The sequence below is a fragment of the Pinus tabuliformis genome, chromosome 6 (genome assembly GCF_031772625.1).
Source record: "Pinus tabuliformis cultivar Carrire ecotype Pingquan chromosome 6, CPIR1, whole genome shotgun sequence".
Taxonomy (NCBI): Eukaryota; Viridiplantae; Streptophyta; class Pinopsida; order Pinales; family Pinaceae; genus Pinus; species Pinus tabuliformis.
The window spans coordinates 167,886,455-167,903,300 of NC_142292.1; the positions used below are offsets into that span (position 1 = coordinate 167,886,455).

Consider the following 16,846-nt stretch of genomic DNA (forward strand, 5'->3'; position numbering starts at 1 on the left):
TGGGCTTTGAGTAGTCTGGAATATGAAAGGACAAGTCCTTGTCATATCCAAGACCGGTTTTGTGCTTGTTGTGGACAAGCTTTTCCCAAGGTCTGATGATGGGCTTGGGAAGTGCAGACTGAGTTTCTGCATCTGCATGTACAACTGCTGCTTTATTGGGTATTAAATCTGAACCAACTGTAACATTATTGTCTCACTGTTTATGGGAGTCTGTTTCAATCTTCTGAACAAAAACAGGTTCAGAATGATGACTCCACTGTTGTAATTCTTCCTGTTGTAGCTTTGTCTCAAGCTGCAAAAACTCAATATTCTCATGTGCATTTTGGAGACAAATTTTAATATTGGAAAGAGAGGTTTTGTTGATCTTAACCATCTCATCAACAGTGGAAAGTATTAAATTATTCAGTAGTTTCAATACATCATCTATTCTATCCATTTCAGACCAATATAATCAGAGAAGTGATGTTATCTTCAGCTACAAATTGGTCTATAAAATGATAAATAATTGCAACTATTAGATGAGTAGCAGGATACCAGACAGCACAGTACCAATTTCAATGTAGCAAATGACTCGCTGCTTTAATGTACTTGAATACAATTTAGATGCAGATCACCTATGGATATAATGAGTATTTCAGCCTCCAATTTGACTCCTTAATTAATTTGGCATAGGCAATATATTTGGAACACAAACTCGCCCTTGACACCTTGAGATTTCAGAGCACAATTAAATCTGGTGTAATTTCTCCACAAAGATCTCAGCCTTTGACAGTCAGATGGAGCCAAGAATAAACAATTTTTTGTTTGCTATGTTCAGCCCTTTTTCGTTGGTGTAAACACTAGCAAGAAACCCAACCTCTTCACTGTTGTAGCAGCTCCCACACACTGATGCTCTGTGTGACTCGGCCTTCCTAATGGAAGAAATATATATCTGAAAAAATATGCAGAGCACTTGAGAAAGCAGACTTGACTTCCACACTCATTGAAGTTTTATGTTCAATGCTTTAAACACTGTGTATATAATGCAAACTGTTTCACCGAATCATATATATATATATATATATATATATATATATATATATATATATAAAAGGAGAGCACCAAGAGTACTGCATTATGGAGAACACCGAATTATACAGGCACACGTTCAAGGAAGTTGAGGCATATCAATGTAATCTTCAACGCTCATGTGCAGAATAAGAACAAGGAACCAATCCTTTGTGAGAAGACTTGGTCACAAAAGCTAGAATAAATACAAAACGTTAACTCTTTCCTTTTGGGATGAAATCTTCATCCTTCACTGAAGTCAGCTGGAAGTTAGTTTCCTCTTGCAAGACAAATAATGCAAGTCTGAGTGACTTCCAATAGCTACATAATGACACCAACGCACGAGGTTTAACTTAACTTATTGCTTCAACACATAAATTCCATATCGGGAGTCATTTAAGAGTCTGCATAAATTCTAGGGATGCAGAGAATCAACCATCGACACTTAATAATGAGCATATAAAACTTCAGCGTAAATGTAATTTGGCACGGAAATATATATGACAGGACGCATGTGCGTTTGGTAACCAGAAAGGATGGGTGTGATTGGTAGCCGAAATAGGAAATGTTAAAGCAAAAATGGCAGATCTGTCACGCTGAGCTCTGATCCAACATAGATTTATAACATCAACACATTCTTCCAACACGGGTTTCAGGGATTTCCAAGCGCAATTCTGAAGATTTCTTTTGCAGCTTCACAATAGAGACCATAGGCTTAATTCCAATGCTCATATATGCCATCACTTCCTTTACAAACTTTCAAAGACTTTTCAACACATGAATTTTTGCGTTCATGGTTTATCAACACATTGAACAACATGTTTATGTGACAAAACGAATTACATAGTTGTAGCTTGGAGATAGAAAGAGACTGCGGCTTGGAGCACCATTCAACATGATGGTTGCATTTCCAGTTCTGCTCTCAGTGTTACCACACCACGCTGAGATATCTCGCTTGCTATGATTTCAAAATAAAACAATCCTAGATCTCAATGGCGGGACAGGAGGAGCGAATTCAATGAGAGAAAACCTGATGACCAGACAGCCAAGGAGTCCACGATCCCTTCCAAAACACATCTCCACGCTTCCACTGCGCCACGCTCAACACATCTCCACGCATGAACAGCACATCTCCACGCATGAAAAGGTCACCACATCTATTTTAATACATCGGTTTTTTTTTTTTTTTGAATGAGACAGCGTAGTATTCCAAAAGTGTAGTATTCTGGCACAACGTAGTGGATAGGTGTGATGTCGCTGGAGGATGGCAGTATATGGGCAGTAGCGCAAGGGCGCATGGTCAAAAGGGAGCACCGTTAGGTTACAACATACCAGTCAACACAATATTGAATATAATGAGCCATCGCTCTCAGTTTATCAGCACACCGAGCAACGTGGAATTGAGCACAGTTAGCAGAACTGCGTGCCTACTACAGTATTAATGGAGCAGAACTAATATATCAATGGAACGCATATATATACCAGAACTGTATATCAATGGAGCAGAACTGTATATCAATGGAACGCTGGCCATCAGTGTTTGCGTGGAGACTGAGACAGTGAGACAACGTTGTATGGTGTATTCAATAGCGTAAGAAACCTAGAACCTGGAGAACTAAGGTTTGAATGATAGACATAGCATGAATATACGGTTTCAGTCATGCGTGCCAAGGCTCAGGAAGATGAAGGGTTTCACCTATTTGGTAAGCGACTATTCGAGTGGACGAAGAATGAATATAGTTACCCAAACCTAGCCATCTTTTGGTGAGCGTTATGTAAAAACAAACTCAACGGAGCAAAGAATAATACCATGTCAGAGAATAATGGTAAATCGCAGATGGAGCAGGTCTGGCAATGGAGCACTGTTATACTAGTGTGGAGACAGCAGCAAAAGCTCGAGCGTTACTGAGATTATCAAGCAGAGGGAAGACCCTGATTACCAAGTAGAGGGAAGACCCAGATTACTGAAAAATGGCAGAAGGGAGTTACAATGACAGTTAGAAGCCAAAAATGGCATTGGAGAAATGACAGAGATTGCAGCTAGAGTTTAGCTGAGGGCAGAAATGACCTGCACATAAAGGCCATAAAACAAATGGCTCAAATTAATTATGCAGGGCAGGAATACGCCTGCTTTGATACCATGTTAAACACACATGGACAGCAAGAGAAATATGAAAGATAAATCATGAGAGTGCAATTTTTATTAACAAGAGATATACATTTATAGTACAATATGTGACCGTTGGGTTTCACATCCCAAGGTCTCTTGGACTCCTTTTGTCCATTTGGCTTCCACACTAACCCATTGAGGATTAGGTGTCCAACACCATTTCATGTTATTTGAAACACAAAGATATTTCCAATGAAGAAAGAAACACGTCAATTATAGTTAGTATGCAAAAGTTATGCCACTCAGAAGTTGACCTTCTTGTTTTCACTCCTATAGTTTGGGAGGATGCCACGTCAACCCCCATTATTCTTGGAAAAAGGTCTAGCCATGTGATTATGATGTAAAAGAATCTAGAAGAGTCTATATTGTAACTCTAGTTAAGAGTTGATGTAGTCAAAATTAACTACTAGTAGGTTATCGGGTTGTGTTATAATCGGGCCACTAGGAGGAAGAGGCATTTCATTCTTTCGAGAGCATTATGTTCAATATTTGAGAAAATATAGCCAAGAGAGATAGGAGGTAGAGCACACAGAGCGTATTTGTGAATTATAGCATCCCACAAACCACATGTGTTACTTCTTTGTACCTGCAACCGCATTTCTAGACAGAGAAAGAGAGAGAAGCGACCTCAACTTCTAGTTGAGTTTTCTTCCAAAAGGGTTTCCCAGAGAGCATATATTATCTCTTATGTGTGTGTGTGTGAAATTATTTTATCGTTCTCTACTTTCCTGTATAATTTCCATTTGCATGCATGCACTAATTACATTTAAATCTACATATCTAGAATTTTAAAATTGTAATAGTGTAGAATCTCAAATTTTTAGTATAATATTATTGGATCAGTTGTGACAAATTGTCCAATGGAATATCCATGACATTTTACTGATCTTTCCTCCCCACTAGTAACAATAATTAAGAAATATCATAGAAGAAAGAACTCTAGTCCTAAATCTTGTAGGCCAAACAATGGGCCATCTTCTAGTAATTAATAGAAATGCTCTATTATTGCATTTTTTTGTGCAAGCAATTTGTTAACATATACTATATCTCTCATGAAGCAATAGGTGTAAAATATATAAGACTTAGTGATGGAACTTCACCATGCCTACTCTCATTGAGAGGAGGTTGTTTTCTTAGTTTTGTTTTTCTAAATCTCTCAAGAAGTTAGCAAGACTCGTCATCAACACAACAAATTGTGATGTATTTTGGCTATATGTTTTCTCCTAATCTCACACATCAAGGGGCAACTGTTATTATGAGAAAATGGTAAACTCATTTTCATGCAATAGAAGACACTCAGAGTTAGTGAACAACATGTACAGGGGTTACATTTTCAGTTGGAAACATCATGAAGAGAAAAAATCAAAATCCTTCCTAAGGTTGCATTAAAAAATCAACCCCCACAGGTGCACTAAAGCTGGAAATTAACCACATCACAAATTTTCCTTCAATAGCCATGAGGGTCACAAAGAAGTCCAGTCAACACCTTAGGACGTGAATTTGCCTGAAAAACACTTCACCGCTTGACATAATGGGCTAATTCAGCTCCAACCCCCAAGAATCCTTAATGGCAAGAGGATGGTAGCTCTCATCTCATTTATGAGGCAAACAACTACATTGATGAGCCAAAGGAAGGAAGGAGTGTTAAAAAATTCTATAAATACAAGTTCATGGAGAGCCAAAAATAAGAAGAAGTTGTGCATTGTTATGTTGTCAAAATTGCTCCAAAGCAATCTAGCATACCATTGTGAGGAGAATTCCACCATTGTAGAGAGTTTTTTATGCTTCTTTGAGAGAGAAAGAGCTTGCAAAAGAGATTGAAAAGGGGAAATCATTATTGAGAGCTATTGAGCACCATTGTTCAAGCAACTCTCTTCAAGTGTCTTCGATACTTTTATTGTAATTCTTCCACTACCAGCAATAAATAAAGAGGATCCTTCCCTATTCCTTTGTTGATTTATTTTGCTTCACAAGCTTGTTTGTGTTATTTACTTTAGTTTTAGTTTAGTTTTGTTCATACATTTTTTTCATTATATTCAATGCTTTATTAGTCCATCTTCACTCACTAACATCTCTCATTTGTTTGTATGCTCCTTGTAGGAAGAAACCAGCCACAAGGAAGGTTTTTTTGGGAGTCATAGGCAAACAAACACACCATACAACGACAACCTAGAAATACCACTAAACATTCCCTATCCAAGTCCTTAAAGACATTTTTGCCTCTATATGACAAAAAAATCAACACCACTTTGGAGCTCAATTCTCCCTCTTAATTTGGTGTATATATAATTTTTACTATTAATTTCACTTTAAGAGTGTTATAAACCACAACACTGGACACTTTGATTATATTTCAAAACATGTATATATATATATTTATAAGAGAATAAATTTTTACATAATTTTGTTTGAGCTTTTTAGAAATAAATTGTGTAATAAAATTGAAATGTGGAGAAATCAATCTATTGTATTTCACACTTTAAACATGTAAAATATAAACCCTTCCTATTCATGGATAGTGTCTTAAATTTATTTACATCAATATCTACTTTTATCACTTTTAGGACTCATTCTTCTACCTTTAATGTAATGGGGACTATTACTATTTGGTAGGGGTCTCTATCTTTATCCCAAGTAGTATGATTCTAGTTCAGAACATGCTTTTCTTAACTTCTGGATTGACCAAGATTATTTGCAATAGGTTAAATCATGACAAATCCATGATAGACTCTTTATCCTTATTACATTTATCACAAGCGTGACTTGCACCTGACCTTTTTTGTGTCATTGGATCTTCCTCAACGAATCTTCTATGTGGAATTTTTGATATATAAATATGCATACAAACATTTTTCATCAAGAATAGATTATGACGCCAAGTCAATAAAGTATGACTATAAATTTCTATAAATTTATAGTATTCATAGCTAATGATAAAACTTTGACGATGTTTACTTATAAGAAGACCACCATATAATAGAGACTATAATTGGTGGCCAAGATTTGACCATATCCATTTACGAGAAAACCATCACATTACATAATCGAGTGGCAAAAAGTATAAAATTTTATGTTTTTCACTTTCAAAAAACACCATTGCATTACAAGGACATCATGTAACAAGATTTGTTGCATTAAGTGTAGTGAAGCGCTCTACAATTAGAGGATGTTGTCATGTAATGTTATGTGACAACAAAATAAAATAATTAAAATTAAATAACTACCTATGTACATATGTACATGATGACATCGAGAAAATTAAACTAGTGTAAATCCATTTTAATTTCAGATTTATCAGTATTGAGAGGGATCAATGTCTTAAGGTGTAATTTTTTCATAATTTAATATGAAAGAATGAATATGTGACATGTAATTAAATGAAATTTGATCTCTCGTAGTGCTTGATAAAGAGATGTTTAACATGGATCTACATTAGTAATAATAACCATTGAACAAGTTGACGGTATTATGACCTAACAAACTACAATTACTCTCGTTACCTATAAATATAGGCTAACTAAAATTTTAGTTGTTGCTTTTATTTTTTTGAGTGTGGAGATCCATAGATGACTTGCCTCATATGTGCCTTGTGATAGTATAAAAGAAAAGTCTAAATCTCTACAACTCAATAGGAGTAAAATGTCATATAATATTTCATGAAAAATACAAAATAAATTATAATAATTTAATATTTTAAATATTGTTAGGTACCTATTTACTTATTTGACAATATCTCATTATATTAAATTATAAATTACCTCATTATTTTGAATGCAATAATATATATAAACATTTAAAATATTAAATTAATATAAATCCACTTTAAATTAGAATTTATTAAATATTGAAAACATCACACTTTCAAAAATACATATTTCAATTATTTAATATAAAAAATAATAACTAACCTAAAATCTCACCCTTAAATAATTAATAAATCTAAATTAAAATAAATTTATAATGTTGAAGAAAAACCAAACACCGCACTTAAAGAACACGCTATAGTGGCTATCCTCCTCCATAAGTATAGACTAACTAAAATTTTAATTGTCGCTTTTGTAATTCGGAAGTGTGGAGATTGATGGATGGTTTGGCTTGTATGTGTCTAATGTGAACATGAAAAAAGTGCCAGGCCTTGTTATAATAAAACCCGCTGCGAGACAACCACACAAATTTAATCATGTAAAAATTTGGTTGTATGTTGAGATGGCCGAGTTGGTCTAAGGCGCCAGATTAAGGTTCTGGTCCGAAAGGGCGTGGGTTCAAATCCCACTCTCAACAAAGCTAGATTTTGCCTTTTTCCGGCAAATTCCCACTCTCGACAAAATACGTTGGGCCGGAAAGGGTGTGGGTTCAAATCCCACTCTCGACATACGTTGCGATTTTCCGGACAAAATACCTTGTGATTTTCCGATCCCAAAGGGCGTGGGTTCAAATCCCAAAATACGTTGTGATTTTCCGGTCCGAAAGGGCGTGGGTTCAAATCCCACTCTCGATCATGTTTTTACACTCGAGACAAATTATGTTGCGGATTTCCGCTTTGTTTTCGGGGATCGCGGGTTCAAATCCCACTCACAAAGAACGCTGGTCATTTTAAAATTATTTTCTCCCAGCCGATAGTTGAGACAGAACTTGTGAGGACGCGAGTTCAAGTCCCACTCATAAATACAATGCTGGTCATTTTTTCGATTATTTTCTTGCAGTGGATGGATGAGGCTGAACTTCTAACGGCGCGAGTTCATATCCCACTCTCAACATAGAAGGCTGGTCGCTTTTCAATTATTTTCTTGCAGCCGAAGGTAAGGCCAAAGTTTGCTTATAGGCTAAGAAGAAACAAATTCCATTCTGGGAATGAATCATGTTATCCTGGGGTGAGAGGAGACCTTTTCTGGGAATGAATCCTGTTAGTAGCAGAGAGCTTAGTTTCTAACGGCACAGGTTCAAATCCCACTCTCAATATAGAGCGCTGGTCATTTTTCAATTATTTTCTTGCGGTGGAAGGATGACGCTGAAGCTTGCTCATTGGCAAAAAAGAAAAAACTCCATGGTCATTATTCTCAGGAGAGAGGAGAGCTTTTTTAGGAATGAATCCTGTTAATAGTGGAGAGCTTTTCAGGGAATGAATCTTGTTAGTGGCGCACATGGTCCAGGAACAACCCTTCCCAGCGAACTTGCGATAAGCAGTCTTAAGTAATAACGCTGGAGCATTGTTGTATGGGGGCCTCCACCCTTAGGGCGAGATAGAATTTGAACTAAAACTGCTATTGAAAGTAAATTAGGAAAACTATTTAAAAGCAAACTATTGCAATTAACCAATGGAAATGAAGGGCGAAGTAAATGGGCAGCAAACTGTAATTAAAGGAATCTGAACAGCAAACTCTAATTAATGGAAATCAACAGCAAAGCCAAATTAATAGCAATCTTTACTCTAAGAATAAACCGGACAGCACACGGAAATGGAATAGCAGATTAAACCTGAATGTACAACAACCCAAATCAAGCACGCAACACACTTATCATTAAAAGGAATAGTAATCTGAGCTTTGATACAATATGCATGAATCACAGCTATAAAGTAACAGCAATTGTAACGGAACAACAATCCCGAATAAACAACAGTCACAATTTAAGAATACATCATACAGTTGTACCGATGTAGGAACATACAGCGCGGTTAATCTGTAATCGAATGACAATCTGTAAGGAACAACAATGTTATATCAACTATAAAAAGGAACAGCAATGTGATACAAAGTTAAAATGATAACATAGCATTCTTGTTGTTGATAACGATAGTATCCAATCAAGTATATATAACAGCGCTGATATGTAAAACAGTAAAGGGCGTCAGATTACTAAACAGATTAAATGAAAGAAATCAAACCACACATGAATCGTAAAGATATAATACAGCAGCAACTTACTCCACCAGAGGTTGGGCCCTTAGCCGCCAGCGGATGCTGCTGGGCTACTTCAGATAAAAAGAATGAACAACTCCTCCCAAATCAGGTATTAATCATTAAATGGTAAAATCATTACAACAGCAGCAGCTTTGAAACTTACAGCCTAAAACAATCCTTTCTTCCTCCTATCCTATCATGAATTCTTAATTCTAAATCTCTAATTCTAAATCCTCAATTCCATCATTTTTCCATCCCCAAATCATCCTTCCATTCCCCTCTGTGATCTTTGTTTTCATTTAAATAGAGAGAGATCAGAGAGAATTTACAATAAAGATAAGTACAACATGATTCCTATTACAAAATTGGATTGTTTCCAACCAATTGATCAACAAGAAGATATATTTCCATCCATCGTTCAACAAGAGCAAGACGAATTTGGCTTTGCAGCTGAGATTTGGAGGACGGCCGCAACAACAAATCTGAGAAAATCGTGCTCAAAGAACCCTGGGTTTCTCTCAATACAAGCCGAATTTGGGCAAGCCGTTCTTTAATAAAGTTAATTGGGTCCGTTCTGGACAAAACCCATGTTTCGGATTTTCCATATTCTGCTTCATTTTCTCAGAATCTCAACCGCAAAATTGTCACTTCTTATTCCAACGCATTTCTGAGTTGGCACTTTTAATGATCAAATCTTCAATCTGGAAATGATCTTGAAGGCTAAAAATGGTGAATAATGTTATAACCAATTTATTAAACTTTCATTGATAAAATCATGCATAAACATCAATTTATTAGAAATAAAGGAGAATAAATAATATTTTTCCATAAGAGCATAAATCATTGTAAAATAGAATTATATGATAAATTATGATAAATGACGTGATGAAGAATGGTAGAAATGGGTGGAATAAGCGTTCAAAAGTGACAATAATAATGGTATATTAACGACCCAACAAACACCTATTGGTATCTTTTTGATATTCCTTTATCTCTTCTAAACTACTGGTGAAATAGAGAACAAATGAAAGCAAACTAATCAAATCTACACTACTTGCAGTGAAATAATTCTAAAGACAATTCAACCATTAATCTATGAAATAAATCTAAGCATAAAAATACAAGAAGAGGAGCCTTTGCTGCTAGGGTTGGGCCCTAACCCAAGAGCTTCAACCCTCTGAGTTAACTCAGTGTTGGATCAAGGAAATGTTCATTCTCATTATCAAAACATAAAATTACATAGCAATGTCTTCCACAAGTCTTGAACTCGAAAATGACTAGTGTTTTTACAACAAAAATTCGAATCCTAATGAGGCTCTAGACCTCTTTATTTATACAACTGAAGTCTCCAACGACTTCCTTAAATCTAGGGAAGCTCGACTCCCAAACTCGAGATAAACTATCTCTTTGACTGTCACTTGCTTGGCTGCCTTTTGATCTCCATGAGTTGGCTGCTTGTACTTTGAGCTATTGTGATCGATGGAGGAATATTCGAATGAGGGAGGACTAAATGAGGAGGATCTAGCTCCTACAATCTATCCTCCTTGTCTCATTCGAGTTTCAGCCCTTAATTATCCAAAAATCCAGGATATTCTCTCACAAACCTGCATTCAATGCACATTAGTCCACTAGGCATAATATATCACTTTGGATTATCTCATTAAACAAAATATAATCAAAATATGTAATAAATTGTGAGAAGAGTTTATTTGACTAAGCTAGGAGGTGAATTAAGGTCCATATAGTTACCCAATGATGAGGCTCATAAAAATATCTGGAGGAATGGTTACCAAAATCTCCATGAAGATGGAATTCAACATGTGAAATGCTCCCCTCCAGTTTCTCCATACACCCAACAAGTCTCCTTCGTCCCGTTAGAGTGATGTTAAGCCATCCAAAGTAATTATTACATTCAACCACCCCTATAGGGGTTTGAAACTGAATGTTTAAAAATATAACTTTAATTTATTTAATTTGAAATGTTCAAGTGTGTTGAATCCATTTATATATTGAAAAATTAATTTCAAATAATAAAACAATTACTATCTCACTCAAAATTATGGCCAAAAGTTAAAAACCATTTAATCTATTAATTATGGCTACATATAACAAATATTTATTAAAACATTACAAACCAGTGATTTTACGGTTCCTTGATTATCTTCTCATCTTGTCATTATTGCAAGGAGAAACAACAAATGACAAAGCATAAGAAAAATTTTAAATAATAAGAACATCTAGCGACATATAAGAAATATTTATTCAAATATTGAACATCCTAACAATATATATATATATATATATATATATATATATATATATATATATATATATATTTAAATGCGAGGGCCTTGGTCACATGAAGTGCACATTGTTGCGCTATGTGCAACATTGTAGAGTAGTTTCATCGCATGACCACCCATAATCCGTTGGGCAATTTGTACAGTCAGTCAGATGCACACACCAAGGTTGATGCTCAGCAGCTAACTGTCCGATGAGAAAGAGCATGATGGCAATCCATACAATGGAGACCAAAACTAGCTTACTCATTTTCTTCGTCATTTCTGCAATTTGAAAAAAGAAAAGAAAAACAAATTAGTTAGTGGCCAAAGGCCGACACTTCTCAAGGGTTTAAGAAAGCATTTGTATAAAACCATCTACCAAGGGTTCAAGAAAGAATTTGTATAAAACCATCCACCAATGTAAAAATCAGTGGGTCAAACAAAAATGCATCACATGGTTTCAAAGTAAATGCTTAACAACCCTAGAGCAAAAAAATGAATGTTCAAAAATTTAGTGCCAAGTTTAACCCAAAAACCCCTTGATAAGAATAACTCATAGGTATGACCATTCTCAAATCTGACCAAACATGATAACATAGGATTTGAAGTCAAAAACAATTCTGAGATTCCATTAACAAAAACAAAAATATTCAGGGCAAAAGGAAATTTATTGTGATACCATGCAAAAGTATTGGTATTTCTCACAATGTTTAAAAGTACATAAAAGAACTCCCTTATATAGAAACTGGAAAACAAAAATCCCTATGTGAGCTTGCAACTCATTATAGGTATCTTATTGAGAAAGGAATCTTTGGAAAAGAATGACTCTAACACTAGATAGGCACATACAATAAAGACAAACATGGAAGAAAAAATATTTCACTAAATAAAAAGGCATCATGGCCCACTAGAAATATTCTAAGCATAATTCACTAAAAAAAATGTCATCATGACCCACTAGAAATATTGTAATCTTATATACTTTTATCAAAAAAAGTAAGAGAGACTAGGACAAATTTATGTGGATTACAAAGTCTCATAATCATTTCATACTCATAGGAATAATGAGAAAGCTTAATTGCAATTTTATCATTTTCATTTTCCTAAAAAGCATTTAAAAAAGATAAAATGGAATATTTTAAGAAATTTTGCACTAAAAAAATGATCCATATTGCTTATATTTTTATTTGTTAAGTCAATAATTTGTTATTTATTTATATATTTATTTGTTAAATGAATATGTCCTGATTTTTCTTTTAGATATTCACATATTCTCAGCATATTCTCCCCTTGTCCTACATCAACCTAACTTATTGAGAAAGGAAGCTTTGGAAAAGGCCAACTATAACACTAGATATTCACATACAACAAAGACAAACAATGAAGAAAAATAAATTCACTAAATAAAAAGGCATCATGGCCCACTAGAAATATTCTAAGCTTATATGCTTTTCTTAGCAAAAACAAAAGAGAGAAGGAAAAATTTATGTGGATTACAAATTCTCATAATCATTGCATACCCATAGGAATAATGAGCAAGCTTAATTGTAATTTTCTCTTTTTTGTTTTCCTAAAAAACATTTAAAAAAGATAAAATAAATTATTTTAAGAAATTTTGAACTAAAATAATGATCCATATTCCTTATTTTTATTTGTTAAGTAAATATTTATTTATTTATTTATTAAATTAATATTTCCTAATTTTTCATTTAATTCCAATCTTTATTTGATTGTTATACATAAAAGATGTTAGCATATTCTCCCCTTGTCCTACATCAACCTAACTTATTAAGAAAGGAACCCTTGGAAAATGTCAACTATAACACTAGATAGGCACATACAACAAAGACAAACAATGAAGAAAAAATAATTCACTAAATAAAAAGGAATCATGGCCCACTGGAAATATTCTCAAAAAAATCACTAAATAAAAAGGCATCATGGCTCACTAGAAATATTCTAAGCTTATATATTTTTCTTAGCAAAATCAAAAGAGACTAGGGAAAAATTATATGGATTACAAATTCTCATAATCATTGCATACTCATAGGAATAATGAGCAAGATTGTTGGGAACGGGTTCCCCCAAGAGCAGTTTTAGGGCTAAAAGCCCATGTTTTGGGACAATCATGTAATAAAATTGTAAAGTCTCTACATTTTGTGGTCGCGGAGCGCAAAGGTGTCAAAAGTCATAAAGGGTTGTCCACCCTCATTTTGTAAAGTGTCAAGTCGGCTGTAAAGATCTACCCATGGTCCGTGGACCATGGAATTGTATAAAAAGGAGGTAAGTAAGTAAGCTCCAGAAGGAGTAGTTAGGAGAAGAAGGAAGCATTGGAGTTTTGGTAGAGAATTCTAAGAGTTTCAGGTTTTAGCGTAGATAGAGGCTCTGCAGCTAAGTGTGCAGAGACCTAGGGTGGAAGTCCACATTTGAGGGCGTGGATCCCTGCAGCTGTGTGCGCACGGCAGATAGAGTCTGTATTAAACTGGAAGATATCATTAACTAGCATTTGCATCAGATGTTGCAAAGTAAACGCCGTAAGGCATAAATTGAAAAATGCAAATATATTTTTTAAATAAATGAGAAATTTATATTTAAAAATATTAATTAAAATAACATTTTAATTTTAATAACATTTTAAAGCTTAATACAATTTAAGCCATGAGATGAAAAAGATAAAACATGGACCGTTGACAGTACTTGGTAGGTCGGGGGTGGAAATTTAAGTTTAAATGCACAGCAATGTAAATAAAGCTTCCATAAACAATCCTTTTTTAACTGAATGGCTAAAGAGAATCGAGTTTTACTGGCAACTTCAGAATGGCTTTTCTATCCAACACATAGGAAGATCACAAAATCCGCTAGCTGACAACCTTTCAAAAAAAGGCTTGTTCAAAGATATAGGTAAATGGTACATGGAAATCTTCTGGGAAAACAATATCTATATCATGGGGGACCTTCTTCTTCCTGTGATATAGTTTTGTTTTGGCAGTTTCTGATTTTTTGCTTTTTGTCTTATTTCCCTATTGTTGATTTTGGACTGGCTGGCCACTGGACATTAATCAGTGTCCTCTGCGAAATGGAACTTGTTTCTCCTTCGCAGATGGTGATGATGTTATTCCATAATAGAATGAACCTGCTCCAAAATTTTGTTTTGTCCAAATTTCTGTTTTCACATTGTGTACATGCTATTACATAGCCTGAAGCTGCCTTATGACTTTGGCAATATACCGCTTGAACATTGTTCTATTTATGTATGTTTTCACTGTATTATGAATATAAATGTTGCTTTTTTATAGTAATTTATAATGCAATGATTTGTCATAAATAATGTATTTTTTTTGTATCATATAGTATTGTTAAGGCTGCTCTTTATTTGGTTGTTTCCGGCAATGGATGAAGTTATATACACTAAAAGTCATTATATATGACAGGTTAGTGCAGTGAACGTCTTGAGTTGCATTAATGTTGACATTACTTAGTCTATCTTAGATCATGGTCATGATTGTTATGTTGCTATGCATCATATCTTAGCATCATGAGCAATCATTTATTGGATGCGCAAATAACCTTTTTTTATTTCAATGCTATACACGGTTCATTTGTTACGAATTCTTTATTTTTTAAAGGAAAAAAACTGTTGTTTTATTTTGATGAAAAATGTGTTACTTTTGTTTGAGATGAAAATTGAGTTACATTTCGTGTATTTTGAGTACACTGACAACAGAAGCCTGTTTGGAAACTCTTTTTGAAATACACTACACTCAATGAATTGCAAGCACATTCAGGTCAATATCCAGAGCAGATGAGAAGTAAATTCTATCTGGTAATGAATTACTGCAGGTTAGTGTAGTGAACGTCACCAGTTGCATTAATGTTGACACTAGTTAGTATATCTTACATCATGGTCATGATTGTTATGTGGTTATGGTTATGCATCATATCCTATCATTTTAGGCATTCATTTATTGTTTTCATGTCTTAAAGTAATAACTTGTTTTTATATTGTAATGATATACGATCCATTTGTTATGGAATCATTTATTTTTTAATTCAACGTAAACTCATCTTTTATTTTCAAGGATAAAACTGCTGCTTTCTTTGAGATGAAAAAAATTGTTACTCTAGTATGAGACGAAAATTGAGTTACATTTCATGTGTCTTGAGCATATTGACAACAGAATACTGTTGATCTTTTTGAAATATAGGCTATATAGGATTTCCTATTTCATACTTTCTAGCGCCGACAACTTTGTTTCTATGATCACAATCATAAAAGGGGGAGATTGACAGCCATTACCATAATTGTCCTTTAATGGGACAAAAATGAGTGTTGGATGATAGCAGTCCTTCAACTATAGGCTGGAAGTATAAATAAACAGCAAACTGTTGCTGGCTAAACTTCGGTAGCTATCTTGGATTGATAATACCGAACTTTGAGGTTGGATTTTGTGATTTTCCATGACACTTAAAACAAGATTTCTGTGATTTTCGTTGCACCTGGAGCAGATTTCAGCATCTTACTGACTCACATCATTTCAGCATCTTACTGACTCACATCACACAGCGATTATGGTTTTTCTGTATCTCACATTGTTCATAGAGATTATGGTTCTTCTGTAGCACGCCTTTTTCAGAGATTATGGTTCTTTGGTAGAGCACATTTTTCACTGAAATTATGGTTTTTCTGTAGCTCACATTCTTCAGAGAAGTAGTCTTTTAGGAAGCTCATATATCACATAAATATTCCTTGGAACTCTGAACTCTTTTTCTCTAGGTAAGCCTCTACAAAGCTTAATTCGCATCACACAGACATTATGGCTTTTCTTTTGCTCGGTTTTTTTCATTGAGATTATGGTTCTTTTGTAGCTCACATTTTTCACAGAGATTATGGGCCTTTTGTAGCTCACATTTTTCATTGAAATTATGGTTTTCCTGTAGCTCACATTCTTCAGAGAAGTAGTCTTTTAGGAAGCTCATATATCACATAAATATACCTATGACCTCTGAACTCTTTTTCTCTAGATAAGCCTGTATAGAGCTTGGAATAGAACCTATGCCAAGTCAGGAGCAGAATTGTTACCTAGTGCGAGTTCAGTTTTTTAATAGTACGAAGAATAGCCCTACCATAGTTCCTTGGAACAGACTACTGGAACCTTGATTTAGTCTCCTTTTTTAGCAGATTACCTGTGACAAATGAATTGTGGGTTGGACAATTGATGTGATGACAGATTGTTGTTTTTGGGGAGACACTTCATTGGGATGCTTTGCTATGGCTTGTTAGTTAATGTTTATAGTGATTGTGAATGCCTTATTTAGGGTTTAGAAAGTTTTTGTTGAAGTCCTTGCTTGGTATAAAGTGGAAGGATTTGTTGTACCAGCCTTGGCAAAATTGAGAAGTTTGGAACATGCCAATCTGAAGCAATCCTGGAAAGCAATTTCAAGAACCA

The 16,846-nt window shown here is 34.6% G+C and overlaps 1 non-coding gene across 1 annotated transcript; it reads left to right on the forward strand.

The window, feature by feature from the left end:
* The first annotated feature begins 7,417 nt into the window (after positions 1-7,417).
* On the forward strand, positions 7,418-7,498 carry TRNAL-AAG (transfer RNA leucine (anticodon AAG)). Its single transcript has one exon. It is a non-coding gene; the product is annotated as a tRNA-Leu (tRNA).
* Positions 7,499-16,846: the final 9,348 nt, after the last annotated feature.